The 22,427-nt window shown below is 36.8% G+C and overlaps 2 long non-coding RNA genes across 2 annotated transcripts; both read left to right on the top strand.

Moving 5' to 3' along the window:
• Positions 1-8,580: 8,580 nt before the first annotated feature.
• On the top strand, positions 8,581-10,504 carry LOC311295826. Its single transcript, XR_014628396.1, has 4 exons — positions 8,581-8,714; positions 8,903-8,983; positions 9,191-9,799; positions 10,176-10,504. It is a non-coding gene; the product is annotated as an uncharacterized lncRNA (long non-coding RNA).
• A 3,518-nt stretch (positions 10,505-14,022) lies between these two features.
• Positions 14,023-15,574, top strand: LOC311295146. Its single transcript, XR_014628191.1, has 3 exons — positions 14,023-14,074; positions 14,848-14,899; positions 15,012-15,574. It is a non-coding gene; the product is annotated as an uncharacterized lncRNA (long non-coding RNA).
• The last annotated feature ends 6,853 nt before the right edge of the window (positions 15,575-22,427 follow it).

The following is a 22,427-nucleotide window of genomic DNA, read 5'->3' as shown; positions in this document are numbered from 1 at the left end:
TTTAAATATTGAACCTGTTTTGCACGTCCACAGACGTCCAAAAGAGTCCCTAGTCAGACGTTCAGATTTTGAACCAGTTTTGCACGTCCACAGACGTCAAAAAGAGTCCCCAGTCAGACGTTCAGATTTTGAACCAGTTTTGCACGTCCACAGACGTCAAAAAGAGTCCCCAGTCAGACGTTTAAATTTCGAACCCGTTTTGCACGTCCAAAGACGTCGAAAAAAGTCCCTATTCAGACGTTCAGATATTTAACCAGTTTTGCACGTCCACAGACGTCCATAGGGGGTCCTAGTTAGACGTTCAGATTTTGAACCAGTTTTGCACGTCCACAGACGTCCATAGGGGGTCCTAGTCAGACGTTCAGATATTGAACAAGTTTTGCACGTCCACAGACGTCAAAAAGAGTCCCTTGGCAGACGTTCAGATTTTTAACCAGTTTTGCACGTCCACAGACGTCCATAGGGGGTCCTAGTTAGACGTTCAGATTTTGAACCTGTTTTGCACGTCCACAGACGTCCAAAAGAGTCCCTAGTCAGACGTTCAGATTTTGAACCAGTTTTGCACGTCCACAGACGTCCATAGGGGGTCCTAGTCAGACGTTCAGATATTGAACAAGTTTTGCACGTCCACAGACGTCAAAAAGAGTCCCTTGGCAGACGTTCAGATTTTTAACCAGTTTTGCACGTCCACAGACGTCCATAGGGGGTCCTAGTTAGACGTTCAGATTTTGAACCTGTTTTGCACGTCCACAGACGTCAAAAAGAGTCCCTAGTCAGACGTTCAGATTTTGAACCTGTTTTGTACGTCCACAGACGTCCATAGGGGGTCCTAGTCAGACGTTCAGATTTCGAACCTGTTTTGCACATCCACAGACGTCAAAAAGAGTCCCTAGTCAGACGTTCAGATTTTTAACCAGTTTTGCACGTCCACAGACGTCCATAGGGGGTCCTAGTTAGACGTTCAGATTTTGAACCTGTTTTGCACGTCCACAGACGTCCAAAAGAGTCCCTAGTCAGACGTTCAGATTTTGAACCAGTTTTGCACGTCCACAGACGTCCATAGGGGGTCCTAGTCAGACGTTCAGATATTGAACAAGTTTTGCACGTCCACAGACGTCAAAAAGAGTCCCTTGGCAGACGTTCAGATTTTTAACCAGTTTTGCACGTCCACAGACGTCCATAGGGGGTCCTAGTTAGACGTTCAGATATTGAACAAGTTTTGCACGTCCACAGACGTCAAAAAGAGTCCCTTGGCAGACGTTCAGATTTTGAACCTGTTTTGTACGTCCACAGACGTCCATAGGGGGTCCTAGTCAGACGTTCAGATTTTGAACCTGTTTTGCACGTCCACAGACGTCAAAAAGAGTCCCTAGTCAGACGTTCAGATTTTGAACCTGTTTTGTACGTCCACAGATGTCCATAGGGGGTCCTAGTCAGACGTTCAGATTTTGAACCAGTTTTGCACGTCCACAGACGTCAAAAAAAGTCCCTATTCAGACGTTCAGACATTTAACCAGTTTTGCACGTCCACAGACGTCCATAGGGGGTCCTAGTTAGACGTTCAGATTTTGAACCTGTTTTGCACGTCCACAGACGTCAAAAAGAGTCCCTAGTCAGACGTTCAGATTTTGAACCTGTTTTGTACGTCCACAGACGTCCATAGGGGGTCCTAGTCAGACGTTCAGATTTCGAACCTGTTTTGCACATCCACAGACGTCAAAAAGAGTCCCTAGTCAGACGTTCAGATTTTGAACCTGTTTTGCACGTCCATAGACGTCCATAGGGGGTCCTAGTCAGACGTTCAAATTTTTAACCTGTTTTGCACGTCCACAGGACGTACAAAAGTGGTTCTGAACTGACAGACGTTATACAGACATGATCTGAACGTCTATCTGACGTCGCGTGTTTGCTGGGAAGTCTGTGTTGAAACCAGTTAGTTTCATTCCAGCACATTAGTGGTGTGGAGCAAGTTTTAATATTATTAGTCGAGGTTTTGATCATTCATTTACATTACATTTATGCATTTGTCAGACGCTTTTATCCACGACCTACATTGCATTTCAAGGTACACATTTACATTCTTATCAGTTCTTGCTTTTCCTGGGAATCAAACCCATGACTTTGGCATTTGCAAGCGCCAACGCTCTACTGTTGGAGCTACAGGAAAGCTCATTCCTTTGCTTTTCATTGTTTTACAGCCTTGGGAGAATAAAATAAAGAAAACTCTTGGAACATTTAATATCATTTTAGTCAGAAAACAAGGTGTATACCAGCTCTTCATTTAATTTATCTCAATATTTTCTTCACTAATCACAACTAAACTGCTTTATAAGTCAGATGTCAGTAAAGGTGTTTTGATGTGTGTATTGTTCAGCAGGTCATGGAGATTCATCAGTCTGCTGTGATTCTGCTGCTGGTCTTGTGTGTGTCGTTCTCCACTCATTGTCAACCAGCACAGATAAAGCCCCGGTATCAAAAATTCCTCAATCAGCATTTCGGTCCTCATATGAATGTGCAGAAGTGTACCAGTGAAATAAGAAAAAGAAACATCACTGGAACTGACAATGGCTGCAAACCTGTCAACACCTTCATACAAGCAAATGAAGATCAGCTTAAAGCAGTTTGTGATAAAAAGAATCAACTGAACAAAGACAGAAACCTGTTTAAGAGCGGCCAGCCTTTTCCTGTGGTCACGTGTAGATTTCAAACTGGGAAGAGACCCCCAAACTGTACATATCGTAGAGGAAGGTTGTCCACTCGATATATAGTGTTGGGGTGTGTAGGCGGCTGGCCTGTACATTATGAAAACCTTTAAGTGATGTACAGATGACCGGCTGAATAGAGCATCACAGAGCTTTACAATATTTTTCTAATCATATGTTCACTTCTCATTTTCTGTATTTCTTTATTTTTCAAGTGCAAAAACAACAACAACAATGAAACAATCAGAATCAATCACGAAGCAAATACAAAAGATGAATAAATACTTGACCTCAGTTAGAGGTTAACGTGTCATAGTTTTTAACCAGTTCTTGTGCTGTAAACATGACACAGTTTGAGAGCAAAGTCTATAAAGAAGTACAGCTCAACACGTGAGGTTTGCAATAAAATCTCCAGTGATACTGACAGACAACAGTGAATGAAGGAGCCAAATGTAATGATAACTCAACCACTAGACGGCGGTGTGCACTGGGGTGTAGTTGTACTGTAGTAGGTAACCTGTTCATGTCACACTGATATTTAAACATAAAAATATGAAGCGGCACATTTGTTTTCAACATTGATAATAATAAAAAAAAAATTTTTTGCAGCAAATCAGCATATTGAATGATTTCTGAACGATCATGTTGCACTGAAGACTGGAATGATGCTGAAAATTAATCTTCGATCCAGGAATAAATAACATTATATAATATATTCACAAAGAAAACAGCTATTAATCATTACAAGTTATTCATTCACATGTAAAATGTGTGTTTACTCTGTCAGGGATGTGTTGTGGTGTCGGCCCTTAATTTTTTTGTGCGTGTTTTCTACATTGTAACTGAATTTTTTAGACGAATTATGTAACAAAAAGATATTTTCATAGTCAAGTATTTTTTTATTTGTTTATATAATTTTTTTAAATACCTTAAATCCCCCTTTTTTTTACAGCAGTCTGCCCAAAAAATCGGAGCTCCTCCATACCCGATCACCAGCAACTGCATTCCTCGGATGGCTTATTTTTCATTGTGAAAAGTGTCCACAACCTGATGCAACTGCAGGGTACGACACCCTGAGGAATAGGATATTATTTATAATGAACAAATGGGAATGGGCTTTCAAGAACCAGCTGAGACCATGAGGTGATTCCCGTTAATTCCTGTGGAGACCATAACAAAACGTATTGATTTAATCAGGAACATGACGTTTGTTGCCTTAATGCCACAAACTGTATAGAAGTTTTGGATTCAGTTTTACTCTGAAGCCTTAAGGCTGTGCTGATGTTGAACTAATATATGTTGGTCATAGTTTTCATTCATGCAGCTCCTTAGACATTGCATAGGATCATTTCAAAACATGGTGACGGCTAAAGACCACTTTTGCTAATTTAAGAGAAGGTCTGGGTAAAACAGGCTAGGTCAATTAAGCCTTTAAGCTAAAGATAACCTCACAGATATGGACGTGTCTCCCAATGGAGTCCCTTGCGAAGCATGCTGGGAACTACAGATCCACTGCCCAGGGCTGTGTTTCCCAAAAGTAGATCGTAGAGCTTTTACCACCAATGGTCTGTACATCAACTTAGCTCACGATGCTTTGATTGGAATAGTTTCATTCATGTTTCAGAACCAATACGCTGGCGGCATTCCACAAAGTGTCGTATCTCGTTCCCTTCTCACGGAACAAGGGTTACAGTCGTAACCCGAGACGTTTTGGTTCTAATTTAATAAACATCTTTTTCTGTTCCAGTTAATTGTCTGTGTATTTAAACCCTGAGTTCTGTCTGTTCATTGTTCCATGTTGTCTGTGATAGCATGCTTGTTATTTTTCCCGTTCCTGTAATCTCCTGAGTATTTATGAGTTGGATTTAAGAGTAGTTTATTTATTTTTTTTGTCATTTACTCCTTCGTCGTGTGCTTTATTGCAACCTCATTGTGACAACTTCATGAAGCATTATGTGTATCTGGAATCTTGGTTTCTGATGTTGAGTTGTTTTATTTCTCTCTCTCTCTGTCTTTCAAAAAAAAAAGTTGCTCAGTTGTACAAACCTCAACTCGATAACGATATAAAACGATAACACTTTAGAATACAGTTCCATCATTAATGAATGAACAGGAACAAATGAAAACGCAATAATAACATTATTGTAACTATTATTAGCTAATAAGAAACTTTGATTAATGACTAGTGATTAATAGCACTCAGTTGAATGTGGTAGTTCACTATAAGCTTAATAAACACTCTGGGCAATATAAACAATCTACGTACTCATAATGATGTAGATTATTCTGTTCATACTTTCATGTCTTGATTCTCCCCCAACAAGGCCTGTGTTTTGCGTTCGAGGGTCGAGCATAGCAGTACAAGTCCTTCCCTTCGAGCAGTTGGGGCTCCAGGTCAACCGGGAAAAGTTCAAACTCTCCCCTGTGCAAAGGATCTCTTTTCTTTGTATGGAGTTGGACTTGGTCAACCAGACAGCACGCCTCACAGAGGATCGTGTTAAGTCAGTGTTGAACTGCTTGAATTGATCAAAGGCAGGACAGCGGCAACACTGAAACATTTTCAGAGGCTCCAGAGGCATATGGCATCCGCATCCGCAGCCGCAGTAACGCTGCTCGGATTGCTTCATTTGAGGCCGCTTCAGCACTGGGCATTGTGTTTATTGTGCAATTTATACGTGAAAATTAGTTTTTAAGTGCATATGATACGCACTGTGTAGTATTAGAGGTGTGGGGTGCGTGCGTATTATACGTTTGGGTAGGATTATTGGGGTGGGGTGCATGAATAAAATAAATTGCATGTATCGTGCAATTTATACATGAAAAATAAATGCGTGCTATAGATACGCATTTCATGAGATCAGGCTGGCTAGAATCTATAGGATGCATCCCATATCTGAGCCGGATGGGATCTTGCCCCCTTATGGACACTATCACTTAAACCAATAATCTCTAGTGCCCTACCTTGCTGCATAGCAGTAACTTTGTGTTTATTCATGGCCTGCAGGAGCTTTCTCAGTCACATCAGAGAAACTCACCCACCTAAGGAATCACAAGTTTATACAGTAGGATAAAGCATGGTCAAAGTAAGCACACATCACTGTGATTGGTTCTGTCCTTTTCATAAAGGTCTCTCTGTTACTATAGGCAGCTAAAGGATGGTATAGATTTTTAGTTCCCATGCCTATGTTCTTGCCCAAGTATCATAGCTATAGAAGGCAAAAGCATAGCTTTGGGTAGTTGTTATACCCCTTCTTACATCCTCTTTATCACAAAGCAAGTTCTCTTTTCACCAAAATATGTCTTCTGAGACATTGAATTTCCCACATAACCAATTTTAATGAATAAAATGGACAGGGCTTGAACTCAGAGTACTCAGTGAACTCAGGGTTTGAAATGGTGACTAAAAAGAAAAATTATTATTATTGGGCTATCGGTGAACATATCAAACTAGCGATCAAAGACTACAGATTTTGAAAAGTGATCGGATTTTAAAGTGTCAGCCCTTACCTCGACCCCTGAACATTGGCTGGTCACTAGATTGGTCACCACTTCTCTGGACTAGTCTTCTCAGAATTCACATCAACATGTGTGTTGTGTCTCAACACCAGCATTCTATCTCATCATTCTTCCCATTCTTGCTTTCAATTTTACTCAGCAAGTTCTCTTTTTCATCTCACTTATGAAAACACCCTCAGGCATATGTCTTCAAACCTTGAGTCAAACTAAGAGACAAAAATCTGTTCAATTTACGGTAAAATACTGGCAGCTGTGGTTGCAAAAAAAAAAAAAAAAAAAAAAAAAGATTCCACAGTACCACTGTCTGTGGGTTATCCATTATTCCATTTGAGTTTATCATTTTATAGTCTCTATATAGTTTAGTACTAAGGCCCATGTAAATTGGAACTCCTGCAATCTTGAACGCTGTTTACTTGTAATTTCTTCAATGGGCAAGAAATCTACTATCTGCTTCAGCCATTGACCCAATGTGGGTCCTGACTGGGAAATCCATGCACTATGGTATACATTTTTTTAGCAAAATAAGAAAACATTGTAAGCACACATTTTCTTATAAAGGGACACTTATTTTCCATATCATAATTCAATAAATATAACATAGGGCATGGCTAAAAAGTATAGTTACACATATCTTGAATTACTTTATGAAGAAAAAACAGCTTTACAATACCAAAATAAATGCATAAATGTTCCTAATTCGGTTCCACGTTTTCCACACATAGGAGAATTTGTATCATTAAATTTATTAAGCTTCACTGGAGTTAAATAGTATTTACACTGAAATTTATAGTTAGTTTCTTTAACTTTAATGTTCACACTCAAGGGTAAGGTCAAATCGGTACACAGAATTAACCATTCTTTTTCACTAAACTTCCTTTTAAGCTCTAATTCCCAATTTATTCTTAAAGAAGAAAAATAATTCTGGGAGCTTTCTGACAAAATTTTATACAGATGAGATATCGTCCCCTTAACCGAAGTAGCAGAGATAATAGATTGTTCCAACTCAGTAGGATATAATCTAAGTTGTCCCTTTTCATGTAGAAATATAATAATATGACGAACCTGCAGATATTTAAAAAAATCTGTTCTAGGAATTTGATATTCAACACAAATAGCAGTAAAAGATTTAACAGACTCAGAGTCTTCATCAAACATATGCGCAAACGTTTTCAGCCCATGAAGTGACCAGTTTCGAAAATCAGTTTGGGAAAGTACTAAAAAGTCAGGGTTAAATGCAATAGGAGAGTTTTTACTTATATGACCTTTTGTGTTCAAAAACCTATTACAGTCCTGCCAAGCTTTCAGTGTGGCTTGTAAGGGGGGCAACCCCTCTACACTCATTAGAAACTGCAAGTTATTAACATAAAGTGTTGTTGTGATCTCCAATGGATAGCATGTTTGTGATTCCAAAGTTACCCACAGGGAAATATTTTCTAGCTTCCAATTTATGATATTTCTAATTTGGCAGGCCCAGTAATACCACTGAAAATTTGGAAGTCCTAAGCCCCCTTTTAGACATGATTTTTGTTAAAGTGGACAGCTTAATTTGCGGAGTCTTGTTGTTCCATATAAACTTTGTTAAACATCTATTGATTAGTTTAAAGAAAGAAAAAGAAATATAACATGGTAACATATTAAATCATTTTAATAACACTGATTATCCAAATAAGAGAAAGAACAGACCATATCTGAAGTTTCTTTTTAACAATTCTCCAGTAAAGGGTTATAATTGTCCTTAAATAGTTTATCCAAAATGAGAGACACTTGTATTCCAAGATATTTAAAACCATATACGGACCAAGAAATGGGGCATTCTTTCCTAACAGTTTCTTCATTTGGAAGAGGGCAAGCAATTGATTTTTGTAAGTTAACCTTATACCCTGAGATCATAGAAAATGTTTGAATATCTGCCAACACGTGGCGCAAAGTTAACATAGGTTCAGTGACAAACAATAAAGTATCATCCGCATAAAGTGAAATTTTATGATATTGTGTGCCTGTGGTCACTCCCTTTATCATAGGATTATTTCAAATCAACTCAACAAACGGTTCGAAAGCAATAACAAATAATAATGGAGAGAGAGGGCGACCTTGTCTGGTACCCCTTCCTAAATACATTAGGGGAGATTCCACATTATTAGTACAAACAGTTGCATTTGGAGTATCATATTTTTCCGGTAATCCCTGGAGCGTGGTTTCCTCTATTTGTGCCGGGCCATAACAACAGGAACATGGAAACAGAACCAAAACTCCATGATAGTAAAACAGAACAAATCAGAACATACACATTACAGAATTGTTCATAAAGTGAAACCAATTTACATGTGAGTCACGAGGGTTGCCAGCATATAAAGCGGTTTGATTCCTTTCATTCTTGCATGTGCTGATAATGATGCAGTAGTTTGTTTAACAGGTTCATAGTGACTTCTAAAACTTCTAAAAGGACGAAAAGAGACCGAACTGCAAGATCTGACTAACTATACACTTTTGAAAAAGGTAAAAGATAAATATATATATATTAAAATTACAATGTGTTTCCTGCAAAGATAGTTGTGTTTTAAACAATCAAATGCTTATCGTTTCTCTCTCTCTCTCTCTCTCTCTCTCTCTCTCTCTCTCTCTCTCTCTCTCTCTCTCTCTCTCTCTCTCTCTCTCTCTCATTTTGTGTGCGTGATTTATTCTAGCCATCATTGCATGTAATATTTTTGTGAGCAGAAATTGAAAATCATCAACACATTACAGCAGACAAGAAAAGCAAGTACTGAGTAAGACAAATATCTTGGTCTCCTATATTTTTTGAAAAAGAAAAAGGCATATTTTTACCTGATGTCCATTGTATACACACACACACACACACACACACACACACACACACACACACACACACACACACACACAGATAGATATGCATATATGCTCTTTAAATATTAAAAATTGCAATGTGAAAAAAATTTTTTATTCATTAATTGTAGGGACCTGTCCAGCCTTGAGCACTTCCGGAGCATCTGAGGTTGAAGATTAAAAGCTTTCCCTGAGACCGTACAACAGAAGAGCAGTCAAAACATCATCAGATTTACAGTACCTGTTGTGTGCTGCTGTGTAGACCTCAGAATATGCCTTCAGGAAATGACATCAGTGGACTATTTGAAAGTGAGCAAGACAAAAAGGCTCTTTTCACCTGTCTTTCATTGACCTTTTTTTTAATGCTTTTGGAAGCTTTTTTTGATAAAGATTTTTCATGCCCATGCGATGTTGAGCTGAATGCAACAATGATCAACCTCATTTTTGCTGGACCTTTTCTTTTTGTTTTTGCTTTAATTCTTTATATTAGTGTTACCGAAATAGATTCTAGACTTCAATTGGTCAAAATTGCATTGCTTTGCCTGCTTCCACCTCTTGTGTGGATCGCTCTTGTGTTCCTTGACGGTGATTATGTTGCCTGTAAAAAAACATACTGGAATGGACTGTATGTTTATGATGATCAGCACCATTTCAAATGGTGTAAACCGACTGAATCAGTTCCTGGAAAAAATGACACCGAACTACTAGCTCTGACTCTGGGCTTTGTTGCTGAGTCACAGGTAAGTCAGAATTCATGCTATCTTCAGAAATGTAATGTAAAACTTTTTAAAACAGATTTAGCAAATTTTCTCCCATACAGGCAAATTATTCTGCTGTAACTGAATCTCTTTACATTTTTACATGCACAAAAAAAGGGTTTATGTTATGTAACAACATCTAAGTTTCATTAAAAAAAAAAAATGAATATGGATATGAATGTGATTACTCTGCACTACATTTAACTCTGTATTGCTTCCCTTTGATTATTTCACTTTGGATAAAAGTATCTGTTAAATGACAATTACTGTACATCCACTATTATAGCAATTGGTTTTGTAATTTCTTAATGTAATGATTTTGCTCTCCCCTCCCCCCTCCCCCCTCCCCATTTTCCAGATGACCGGTTTTAAGATTCTTCTTGGTTTGGGCATTACAGCAGTGGCCCCTATATTTCTTATTATCCTGGTATCAATGTTTATAATTCGTCTCGTGCTGAAACCCGAAAACTGAGAGACGTGAACGAAACCCAGAACTTCGGATCTAATGAGTTGGGAAGAGAAATTTCCTCTGACACCTTCCCTCTGATCACCGAACATGTTGATCTATTAGAGGGGTATATTGTCACATAGATGATATGTTATAGAACATGGAACATGTTAAGAAATCTTGTCATAAAGAAAAATTTATCTGTGAAGACAAATAAAGTACCTGATTTCTGTGGTTATACGTATTGCTTTTATTGACAGTTCTGTTGGTTGTGATTTTATCTGCTGGTAAAGACCAAACAGAAATATTATTTTCCTGTTTTAATATGGTCACATAAAAACTTTTTGTACATAAATAAGAACCATAAAGTACCTATGTATTTGTGAACTTCCCCTGGTGACCACTGGGGCGCTGTGATTAGATTCATTGTTCACATGAAATTTGTAAACCATAAAAACACCTGCGCCAAGAGTTTTTTTTGGTTGCCCAGTAATCAATTTCAGATCTTCGATGTTAATTAATCTAAAAATGTATATGTGTAACACATTTACAAGTGATGAATAGTCTAATACACTTTAGATTAGGGGATGCCAAAAGCTTTGTCATTGATTGTCAAAAGGTTTGCGTGGATATAAAAGTGGTTTCTGTGAGAGAACAAAATAAGGATGATAAATATAAATGATAATATGACATGACAGAATATACACAGATAATACCTGTATAAATATACACAGAGATATTAAAGTTGTATGAAGTAATAGCAAACCAGAGCTTACTGGGCTATGATATAATATGGGCTCTAAATGCAGATACATTAAACAGCAGATGTCGCTTCTGCTAACAAGAGGTGTCAGATTACACAAGTGTGTAAGATGCTCTAGCGCTCCCGTGCGAACATTACTAATATGCCGATAAGATGCCGACAAGCAACTCCCTTTCCCAAATGAATAAACATCGTTGACAAAATACAACAGGATGTCTCGTCGAACACGCGAGCACCGAATGTAGGCTTTATTGACACATAATATTTCTGAGGTAAAATAAACTGAATCTTTGCTGTAGGTAGGTTATATTGCCTAAATTCATAAGTTTTATTTTTACTGTAGGAAAAGTAGGTTTTTTATTATTTTTTTTTACTATAGATACACCATTAAATGACAGAAAGTGTCCTGTTTTTTTTTTTTTTTTTTTACTATAGGCTACACCATTATAACATAATTTTTGTTTTATTTACTGTGGGCACACTGTGAATTAACAGAACATTTCCATTTTTTTAATTACGGACAAAGTCCGGGTATCAGCCTACTTTTTCTGTTATTTTACGGATTTATTTATTAGAGTGTAGTTTTAGAGGTAGTTAAATAGTTATGGGAATTATGTTTTGATAATTTTTGATTATTTTATTGATTTTACCTTTATAATGTGTTTTTGTAATCTTCATTTAAAAATTTTGTTCATCATTAACTAAATTTATAAATTACTTGTAACTGAATTAACAAAACATTCATAAAATGTTAGTATATCACCTATTAATAATTTATTAACATATGTTTTGTAATTGATTAGTTCCACATTAACTAATAACTTATAACTAAATGTTATTATAAAGTGTCACATAAGTATTAAAATTCATCAAATTAATTAAAAATGAACATACATTATAAAATAATGTATTATTTTAAGTGGTTCTTCAACCTGAGATCAGTTAAAATGCATTATTCACTGGTTCATGTAGCTATTTACCAAATCAAAGCTGTATAGCAGCAAACCACTGGAATTTTGAAGTTTTTCAAACCCAATTGAAAACAGAGGCTGTGTCTCATTTTGTCATTTTGAAAGCTGTGCATGTCAGCTGCATACTGTACATCATCAAGGATGACCTCTTGCTCATTTCAGTAAAATAACCGTTATAAAACTGACCGTTATTATAGGCTACTGACATGCCTTAAGGGAGATTCCCCAGAAATTGGAACATTTCTAAGAGAGGGTCAAAATGAGGGTTGAAAATAAGAATCTTTGCTAATATATTTATTTTACACCTCACAAGGAATAACAGTCAATTTTATAACAGTTACTTTTCTTTAAAAAAATACATCTGCTAATATTACTGTACTTCCTGTGATTCCCAAGTTCCTGTCTGCTTCCTCTTCTTCAGCATTCCCTTCAGCATAATTTCTATTCGGCCTGCTAAATGGCAACAAAAGGGGTGTGTGTGTGCGTGTGTGAGGTGTCATGCCTTCATTTGTGTGTTTGTTCTGGATTGTGCCAAATAAAAAAAATTAAAAAAAAAATCCTCACATTACATTCACTCCAATTTGGGTCAAACTGTCCCGCAAGGAAATGATTTGTTACTTTTTTGAATTTCGACCACATAAACTCCTCGAATCCAAGAACATTTTTTTTTTGTGTGTGTGTTCCAAGTTAAAGTATCTTTGATGCATATTCATAAATGTAAATAAAGTAAATCCAACCTTTGTTTTGACTTTTAATTTGAAATAAAATTAAAATATATGTATATCAGGGTAATTTTTTATTCACATAATAAAAAATAATTTATAATCATTAATATATGTGAGACCTTTCACATTTTTACATAGTGGTTAGTCTTTACCCCCTGCTGTTTGTTTTTTCATATTTATATGTATAATTGCAGTCTGACTGTACATTAACTTTGTCTGTTTGATAAAAAACAAATAAAACAGTTTTCTTTTTCCTTGTTCCTTCACCGTTGTTTTTGATTACCCTTTGTTTATTTGAACCAGCTGCACCCATACCCTTGCCTCAACTCATTTCCCTGAGCAACCCATGACAAATATTGACATTTTATTGGTTACCTGTTGTGTGAAGTGTGTTTATATCTGTAAGATACGGGAATGTAAAGAGTTTCGTGCATTTCTACTACTGAGACATTTCTACTTTACTGTGAAAATAAATATTTTCTATTTTTTATATAGAAAGTTTTGCACCGACTCAATGACTATTCAGTATAAAACTAATAAACTAGTAGCTTACTCTGCGTATACTTCAAAGTGTGCTTTCATAAACAATTTTTTTTTCAAAGTATTAAAATAGTAAACTACTAGTACAGTATACTTATAAGTTCACTTGTAGTGAAGATGCAGTGCAAATGAGAAACGTAGTTGTGAACTAGTTGTGCACTTAAAAGTTTACTACACTTATAGTACACTTAAACATTCTTTTATATAAAAAGTGGGCCAATTTAGTCCCAAGCATTACTGAAATAGTAAACTTTCAAGTTTACTACGCGTATATTGAAATCAGTATACTTCCTATAAAAGTATACTTTAAAATATACTTGAACATTACTTAGCCTAAGTTTACTTCACAAAATAAACTTGAAGTATACTTCTTTTCCATTAGGGTTAAACAAATTGATCATTGGTCATTCATCCCTGGGAAGAAATATCTTATCATTCACTAAAACATAGAGGCTTGGCCTAAAACATAAAGATTTGATTATAATCATCACCAATGATGGAAGAATGCATTATATGCAAGCAATAATATTATTTTGATAATACTATTATTTTATTTTAAGCTTTTAATTAAGCGTATATGTTATTTTTACCTTGTGAGGGCTAATTTAAATTCACTTTCACAAGTGCTTTTATATTTGATAATCTCTTATCTTATCTCTTGTTCTTCAGTGATTGGCTGTTCACTGCAAACATCACACTTTTATTTGCTCATATCTGAGTATTAAAAACCTGAGTTAAAGGTGATACCTGAAGTTAGCTGAACAGAATTTGTTTGTGACAGGACTGAAGGCTCTTTCTGCTAACTAGACAGTAAGTATCGTTCATGTATTTTTTTCAATTTCAATTGTAGATTTCTGTTCTTTTTAAGCGGTCAATTTGGTTATGAGGTTGTGTATCAATAATCATATTGAGTGTACTGGTGTAGTGGGTCTCAAAAACAACACACCTACAGAAACTCGGGTAACATTTCAGATGAATGTCCGCTTTGTAAAGTATTTATACAGGGGTTGATGACTAGTAATTGAATTACAGTGCATTATAAATAGTGTTGTCTTGACTCAAGGAAGATATTTGGAAGAATGTTGGTAACCTAGCAGATCTTGGGCACTACTGACTATAGGGGAAACAAATAATAATATGGTTGTCAATGGGGCCTGAAATCTGCTACCAACATTCTTCCAAATATCTTCCATTGTGTAAGACAGAATAAAGAAATTCACATAGGTTTGGAACAAATTGAGAGTGAGTAAACAATGACAGAATGTTCATTTTTTGGGTGAACTATCACTGTAAGTCTGTGTTAAAACCAGTTAGTTTCATTCCAGTACATTAGTGGTGTGGAGCAAGTTTTTATATTATTAGTTGAGGTTTTGATCATTCATTTAGCCTACATTACATTTATGCATTTGGCAGACGCTTTTATCCAAAGCAACTTACATTGCATTTCAAGGTACACATTTACATTCTTATCAGTTCTTGCTTTCCCTGGGAATCAAACCCATGACCTTGGGGTTGCAAGCGCCCAACACTCTACTGTTTGAGCTACAGGAAAGCTCATTCATTTGCTTTTCATTGTTTTACAGCCTTGGGAGAAGAAAATAGGAACATTTAATATCACTTTACTCAGAAAACAAGGTATATATCAGCTCTTCATTTAATTTATCTCAATATTTTCTTAACTAATCACAACTAAACTGCTTTATAAGTCAGATGTCAATAAAGGTGTTTTGATGTGTGTATTGATCAGCAGGTCATGGAGATTCATCAGTCTGCTGTGATTCTGCTGCTGGTCTTGTGTGTGTCGTTCTCCACTCATAGTCAACCAGCACAGATAAAGCCCCGTTATCAAAAATTCCTCAATCAGCATTTGGGTCCTGATATGAATGTGCAGAAGTGTACCAGTGAAATGAGAAAGAGAAACATCACTGGAACTGACAATGGCTGCAAACCTGTCAACACCTTCATACAAGCAAATGAAAATCAGCTTAAAGCAGTTTGTGATAAAAAGAATCAACTGAACAAAGACAGAAACCTGTTTAAGAGCGGCCAGCCTTTTCCTGTGGTCACGTGTAGATTTCAAACTGGGAAGAGACCCCCAAACTGTACATATCGTAGAGGAAGGTTGTCCACTCGATATATAGTGTTGGGGTGTGTAGGTGGCTGGCCTGTACATTATGAAAACCTTTAAGTGATGTACAGATGACCGGCTGAATAGAGCATCACAGAGCTTTACAATATTTTTCTAATCATTTGTTCATTTCTCATTTTCTGTATTTCTTTGTTTTTCAAGTGCAAAAACAACAACAATCAGAATCAATCGAAGCAAATACAAAAGATGAATAAATACTTGACCTCAGTTAGAGGTTAACGTGTCGTAGTTTTTAACCAGTTCTTGTGCTGTAAACATGACACGATTACTCAACCACTAGACGGCGGTGTGCACTGGGGTGTAGTTGTACTGTAGTAGGTCACCTGTTCATGTCACACTGATATTTAAACATAAAAATATGAAGTGGCACATTTGTTTTCAACATTGATAATAATAATAATAAAAACTATTTTTAGCAGCAAATCAGCATATTGAATGATTTCTGAACGATTATGTGACACTGAAGACTGGAATGATGCTGAAAATTAATCTTCGATCCAGGAATAAATAACATTATAATATATATTCACAAAGAAAACAGCTATTAACCCTTACAAGTTATTCATTCACATGCAAAATGTGTGTTTACTTTGTCAGGGATGTGTTGTGGCGTCGGTCCTTAATTTTTTTGTGTGTGTTTTCTACATTGTAACTGGATTTTTTAGACGAATTATGTAACAAAAAGCTATTTTCATAGTCTCCCATTGATGTCTATGAATAAGTATTTATTTGTTTATATTTTTTAAATACCTTAAATCCCTTCAACACTGTACAAATAGAGTAAAAACATTAATAAAGTGAGACATATTACATTTGTTTAAAAAAACATTATGATGTTCCAAAATCTTAAGTGTGACCTTTTTTTTCACGCTAAAGTACAAGATATTATTCAAAAAAAAATTATAGTTTTTTTATATACTGTATATTTTCTTCCTTATTGTGTGATTTTTTTGTTTTTTTTTTACATTGTATAAAATCCGTGAGGACTTAATGCACAAGTGTTTGTGGTACATAAGTACATATAGTAGTCATAAAATATAGGGGGGGGGGGGGGGGATACTATAGATGTTAGTGGTTGTTAAGCAGTGGATTTGATTTCTTATCGAATTAAAAGCAGGAGATGGGATAAAAAAAATTAATCCGCAATTAGACAAAGTTCAGATAAAACTATTACACCTAATATTTCTGTCCCCTCCTGAAATGATGGCTACACCCCTGAAAATACTTGACTCTGTTGAAGAAAACTGTCAAAGGTTTGGTAATGTGAAAGATCGTTGCCAGTGTGCATGAGGTGATTTCTCAATGATGGGTAAGATCCTCTTTTGGCCAAGCAGAGGACAACTTAAGGCAGGAGGTGAGATGGGTATTTAAAAAATGTGAGATTCTCCATACCCGATCACCAGCAGCCACATTCCTTGGAATGATGCTTTTGAGAAATGCAGCCCTAGGCAGTTGATCTGTAGTTCCCAGCATGCTTTGCAAGAGACAGCATTAGGAGAGTAAATGTTTGAATTAAGTGTTGCTTTATGTGTTTTTCATATTTATTTATGAGAACCCCAAATCACAATTTCTCAGTGAAGCAAAATTCCCCAATCTTCAAGGAGCATGACTTGTGTCGAATGTGTCCATCCTGAGCTTTAATGGAAATTGAATGATGGGTCAATGTAACTCAATTAAGTTAAAACAGCATTCCATGGTTTTGTTTAATAAACCTGATTGGTTACTACAACACAATTACAATTTATAGGTGAAATCAGATAGAAATACCTCCTTAACAACTGCACATGTTCACTTTTTTCAAGCCAATGTCATGATACAAAGTCTTAATATGTTATTATTTCTTAGGCTCCACTTTTGACAATTCTTAAGCCTGCCCTTGTGTAACTTATTTTCGTTATGTTATGTGCACATCATGGACTAGGCCTTGAACACACTTAAACATTGTCACACAAACAGGAACTCAAGACACGCACATACATTTGAACATCTAACCGTTGTTATTATATTTCTTAACATGCTATATATGGTAGGGTTGACCTTGGAGTACTATCATTGGATGGCCTGGACATCATGGATGATTCTGCTTTATCGTGTGTATAAATATGACCCCTCTTCCTTAATAACCTTGAGAATGTTATGGTATTACACTGTCTCTGTGTCTGCTTGATCATTCTCCCGAGATCTGATACACATCACAGATGTTGAGAAACCTGTTTCCAACTGATGACTGACAACTTCGAGATCTGCATCTATCTGAAGATTCATCTAACCCCAAGATCAAGCCTGACTGCATTCGGTTGGACTTTGTGAAGGTGCATCGTAATACAGGCCAGAGGTTTACTATCCCAGACTATAGACTGCAACTTGCGTGAGTATCAGTTCACATGAATCACATTTTATATTTTTGTAACATGTATAGACATTTTTTTTGGGGGGGAAAGGTGGTCAATAATCTTCAAAGCATTGAGTAATAAGAATAAAAAAGCATTCAACATACATTGAGAATGTGTTTTTCTGGTGGCAAATTTATTTTATGGGGATTGTGATTTATCTTGTTTTTAAATGTTAAGAATTTTAGAACTTTTCTGAGCACATATAGGATATACAAGAAATTTGTCTTGATTCAGAGGGAAACAAAGTACAGTCAAAAGCACCAAACTGCTTTAGTAAGTCAAATGTCAGTAAAGGTGTTCTGATGTGTGTATTGTTCATCAGGTCATGGAGATTCATCAGTCTGCTGTGATTCTGCTGCTGGTCTTATGTGTGTCGTTCTCCACTCATGCTCAACCAGACAATATAAAGCCCCGGTATCAAAAATTCCTTATTCAGCATTTCGGTCCTGATATGAGTGAGCAGAAGTGTACAAGTGAAATTAAAAAGAGAGGCATTACTGGAGCTGATGGTGGCTGCAAAGATGTCAACACCTTCATACAAGCAAATTCAAATAATATTAAAGCAGTTTGTGGCAGAGGAGGAACTCATCAGGACGGTAACCTGTTTAAGAGCAACCAGCCTTTTCCTGTGATCACGTGCAAATTACAAAGTGGGTCGAGACCCCCAAGATGTGAATATGGTAGAGGGAAGAAGTCCACTCGTTACGTTGTGTTGGGGTGTGCAGAAGGCTGGCCTGTACATTATGAAGAAGGCATAACTGATGCAAATAAGATATAGGCTGAAAAAAACCTTAAAGATGTTTAATTTGCCAAACATTTATTCACTTCATTTGTTATTTGTTCACACAAATTTGTTATTTCGTTAAGTTGATGTTATATCCTGCACTTCTTCATGCATGTCTCTGTGTAATTGTGCTTACTCAGCTAGTCTACTGAAATCTTTTTGAGCATTGAAAGAACTAGTGAATGAGCAAAATGAGGGAAGAAAGACAATGTTTTTCCACCTGTCTGTAATCCTCAATTAAACTTCTCTACTACCCTTAAACTCGTCTGCTGGATTGTCTTGCATCTCAACAACACCATTTTGAAGATAAATACTTAAGAAACATACGTTTTTTCTCTGTATTCATAACATTAGTTCACAGACGTTGCTATCAGTCAGTGATATTTTACAGATAAATGTAGTTTAGTAAATTGAGGAGAGCATTAATCTGCTAAAAGACACCAGGATTATCAATATTGGCACATGGAAAAGAAGGATGTCTTGCACAAGTCTTGTTTTGTCAAAACTTCCTCCTCTTCCACAACCTCCTTCTCATATTTCCTGACACCACAATATCTTGCAGCATTGCTGTTGTAGTTGTTACTGCACTACACTTTTGGGTCCAATGATACCTTAACTGACTTCAGGTTCAGGAAGATTAAGATCAATACACCAAAATACATCATAATGATACATTTACCTACAATTCCAGAAAAGTTGGGACATTTTGTAAATTGCAATAAAATCAAGAATCAGTGATTTGTTCATTTTCTTAAACCTTTATTTAACTGAAAAAAAGTACAAAAGAAAAGATTTCCAATGTTTTCACAGACCAAATGAATTGTATTCTATAAAGATAAACAAATTGGGTGTTGATGGCTGCAACACACTCCAAAAAAGTTGAGATGGGCAAAATAAAAATCTCAGCATCTCAGTCTTTGGTTGCAAGATGGGTCCTAGCTTTTTTGTGCCAAGTTTCATGAGAGAATTGTCAAACAACTTAAAAAAAATCACATTCCTCAATGAAAGATTGCAAATAATTTATGTCTTTCACCATCCACCTAAACATACTCTGACTCATACAATACATTATGAAATTATTACAAAAATGAATAAAGAAAAATAATACTAAAAAATAACATTAAACAGTACATTTTTAGTCTTCAGGCCCGGGAGTACTTTGGAAAACCGTTGTCACTTAACACAGTCTGTTGCTGCATCAAGATATGCCACTTGAAACTCTTTTACACAAAGAGAAAGCTATACATTAGTTCTATGCAGAGATGCCACTGAGTTCTCAGATGGTCTAAAACACAGTGGAAATGTGTGCTGCGGTCTGATGAGTCAGAGTTTCAGCATGTTTTTGGGAAAACAGACACTGGGTTCTCAGTCCCAAGGACAAAAGGGATCATCCAAACTTTCATTAACGACAGGAACAAAAGCAAACATCTGTCCTGGTATGGAGGTTTAGCAGTGCGAACGCCAAGGGTGACTTGTGTGTGTGTGTGTGTGTGTGTGTGTGTGAAGGTATCATTGACGTGGAGGCATGTTGTGGGATTGTAAGATGTGTATGTGAAGTTTTAGCTCAAAATATCCCACAGGTCATTTTTTACAGCATGTTTAAATCGTCACTTTTTGGGGCTGAGAAAAACGTACCATTTCAGTGTGTCTCCTTTAAATGCTAATGAGCTGCTGGTTCATGGCACAGGGGGCGGAGCCTAACCAGCTCGTGCTCAGTGAACAATGTCATCTCACAATCTCAACTCACAGAAAGATGATAATATAAAAACAGAAACTCACAGTAACGGTGTTCATTTTGTAAGGCCCGATATATTGGTCCAATTCCGGTTCGCCAATACACGGGGAAGGTTATCACGTGTTCTGTCCTCACTCATGCAAAGTATTTGTTGGTTAAATTTGCAATACATTAATCATCTGTATTTTCACTCGTTTACTTCATCTGACTCCATAAATGAAAGGTTTTAATAATATCTGTGCCTCACTAAAAGTTTGACTATTCCTTTTAACCATTAAATGAACAATGTCAAAATCAGTTAGAATAATCACATGTAACAATTTAATATTTCAGATATCAGAGATCATTTCCACAATCAATTCAAATATCTAGAGCATGGTAATACATGGTTACACCAAATAATCTTACCCAGCTTGTATCTGAGAGAGAGAGAGAGAGAGAGAGAGAGAGAGAGAGAGAGAGAGAGAGAGAGAGAGAGAGAGAGAGATAGAGAAAGATAGCTACCACCTATTCCATTCCTGTCCAGCCAAAAAGAGAGAGGGCCAGAGAGCGTGAACATCTTCCTTTATATCCTGTTTTCCCAGATGACATGGGGGATGGGGGAGACCACCTTCAAATGGAACCAGTTTTCTCTAAACTTCTATAAACCTTATTTCCTTTTATTTTATCTATCTGGATATGAGATATCTGTACCACTCACTTTGAGACATTTCAAATGACACCAAAAACATAACATTCAATGATAAACATTCACCAATGTTCTTGTGTGAGTTCTTCGTTGTTTTCTGAGAGGAAGTGAGGCTGTGTGGGGGAGGTCGAATGTTAATTAGCCAGTAGGGCCGTTTTGTCTCAGATCAGGCCTACACCAGTATTTTCAGTCTTACAATTTCGACTCGGACAATAATGCCTACAGAGTCAGAGAATATATGCTGTATGGAGTTGGAACAGGAATAGTTTAGTTTAATTACGGTTATAACCTATGTGTCATTGATTGTAGCCACTATATACAAGCCTGCTGTAGGACCCATGGCGTAACTTTGTTTTAAAAAGTGGGTGGGACAGGTGGGGTGGGGGTTGCTTATACAATGCTAAATCAGATATATGTACAATAACATTATGATGTCCAGCAATTGATTTAAATAGTATAGGCTACATGGGGTTTAATTTGTCATTTAATGAGATGTAGCCTAATATATGTTGTCAGTGGGAGAATGGTCCAGTGGTAGAATTTTCGCCAACAGTGTCAAAGGGTTTGGGTTCTAATCCGCTCTCGTATATATATTTTTTTTTCTCGTATAGTTTTTTTTTCCTCATCAAAACCGATTATGTTCATCAGTGGTTGTATATCAAGCAGGGACACGTTTGTGTGCATTATGTTTTGTGATTTCCCCAGAACGAATAGAGAGTCTCCGCGACCAAGTGAAGACAGTGCGGCGTATGCGCGAGCTACACGAGAAAACAATGTATCCGCGCCACTGATCGCAGCAGCAACGAGCACTCTGATCAATTGATTTAAAAAACACATTTCAGCGCTAGATCGTCTCTAATTAAAAAAAAACAAACGAAATGAATGCTCTGCCAGTTAACTGGAGATGTTTTATTTATTTGTAGAATTGGTACATTCGCGCCGCGAGATGTTTTAAAAAGTTGAGGGGACAATATCGACTTTGGCAAAAAGTGGTGGGGACATGTCACACCCGCCCCGCCCGCCCCACCCGCCCCACCCGCCCCACCCGCCCCACCCGCAAATCACGCCTATGTGTAGGACCACGTCTGAATGATGACACAAAATATACTGATGAGTTTAATAAAGTTTATTGTATGTCACACAAAAGGTGAAGCGTCAGTTTTACTCCAGAAAATCAATGTAAGAGCTGAGTAAACACAGTATAAGAAGTGCGTAAGTAGCCTAAACAAATTTGGGTAACGTTAGAGTTGAGGGAGCATTTTCCTCAAAAACAAAATGAACCCACCTCGTCTTCAGCGGCTGGCTCAGATTTAGGGAGTAAATAGAGAGAGAGCTATGTGAATGAATACATCCAGCCACACAACACCTTCAACGCTTGGGAGAAATTCTCATCAGTGCAACATTGGCGGATGTG

This window comes from Rutilus rutilus, assembly GCF_951802725.1.
Source record: "Rutilus rutilus genome assembly, chromosome: 8".
Taxonomy (NCBI): Eukaryota; Metazoa; Chordata; class Actinopteri; order Cypriniformes; family Leuciscidae; genus Rutilus; species Rutilus rutilus.
The sequence above is the reverse complement of the archived record's forward strand: the minus strand, read 5'-3'. Positions and strand labels throughout refer to the sequence as shown.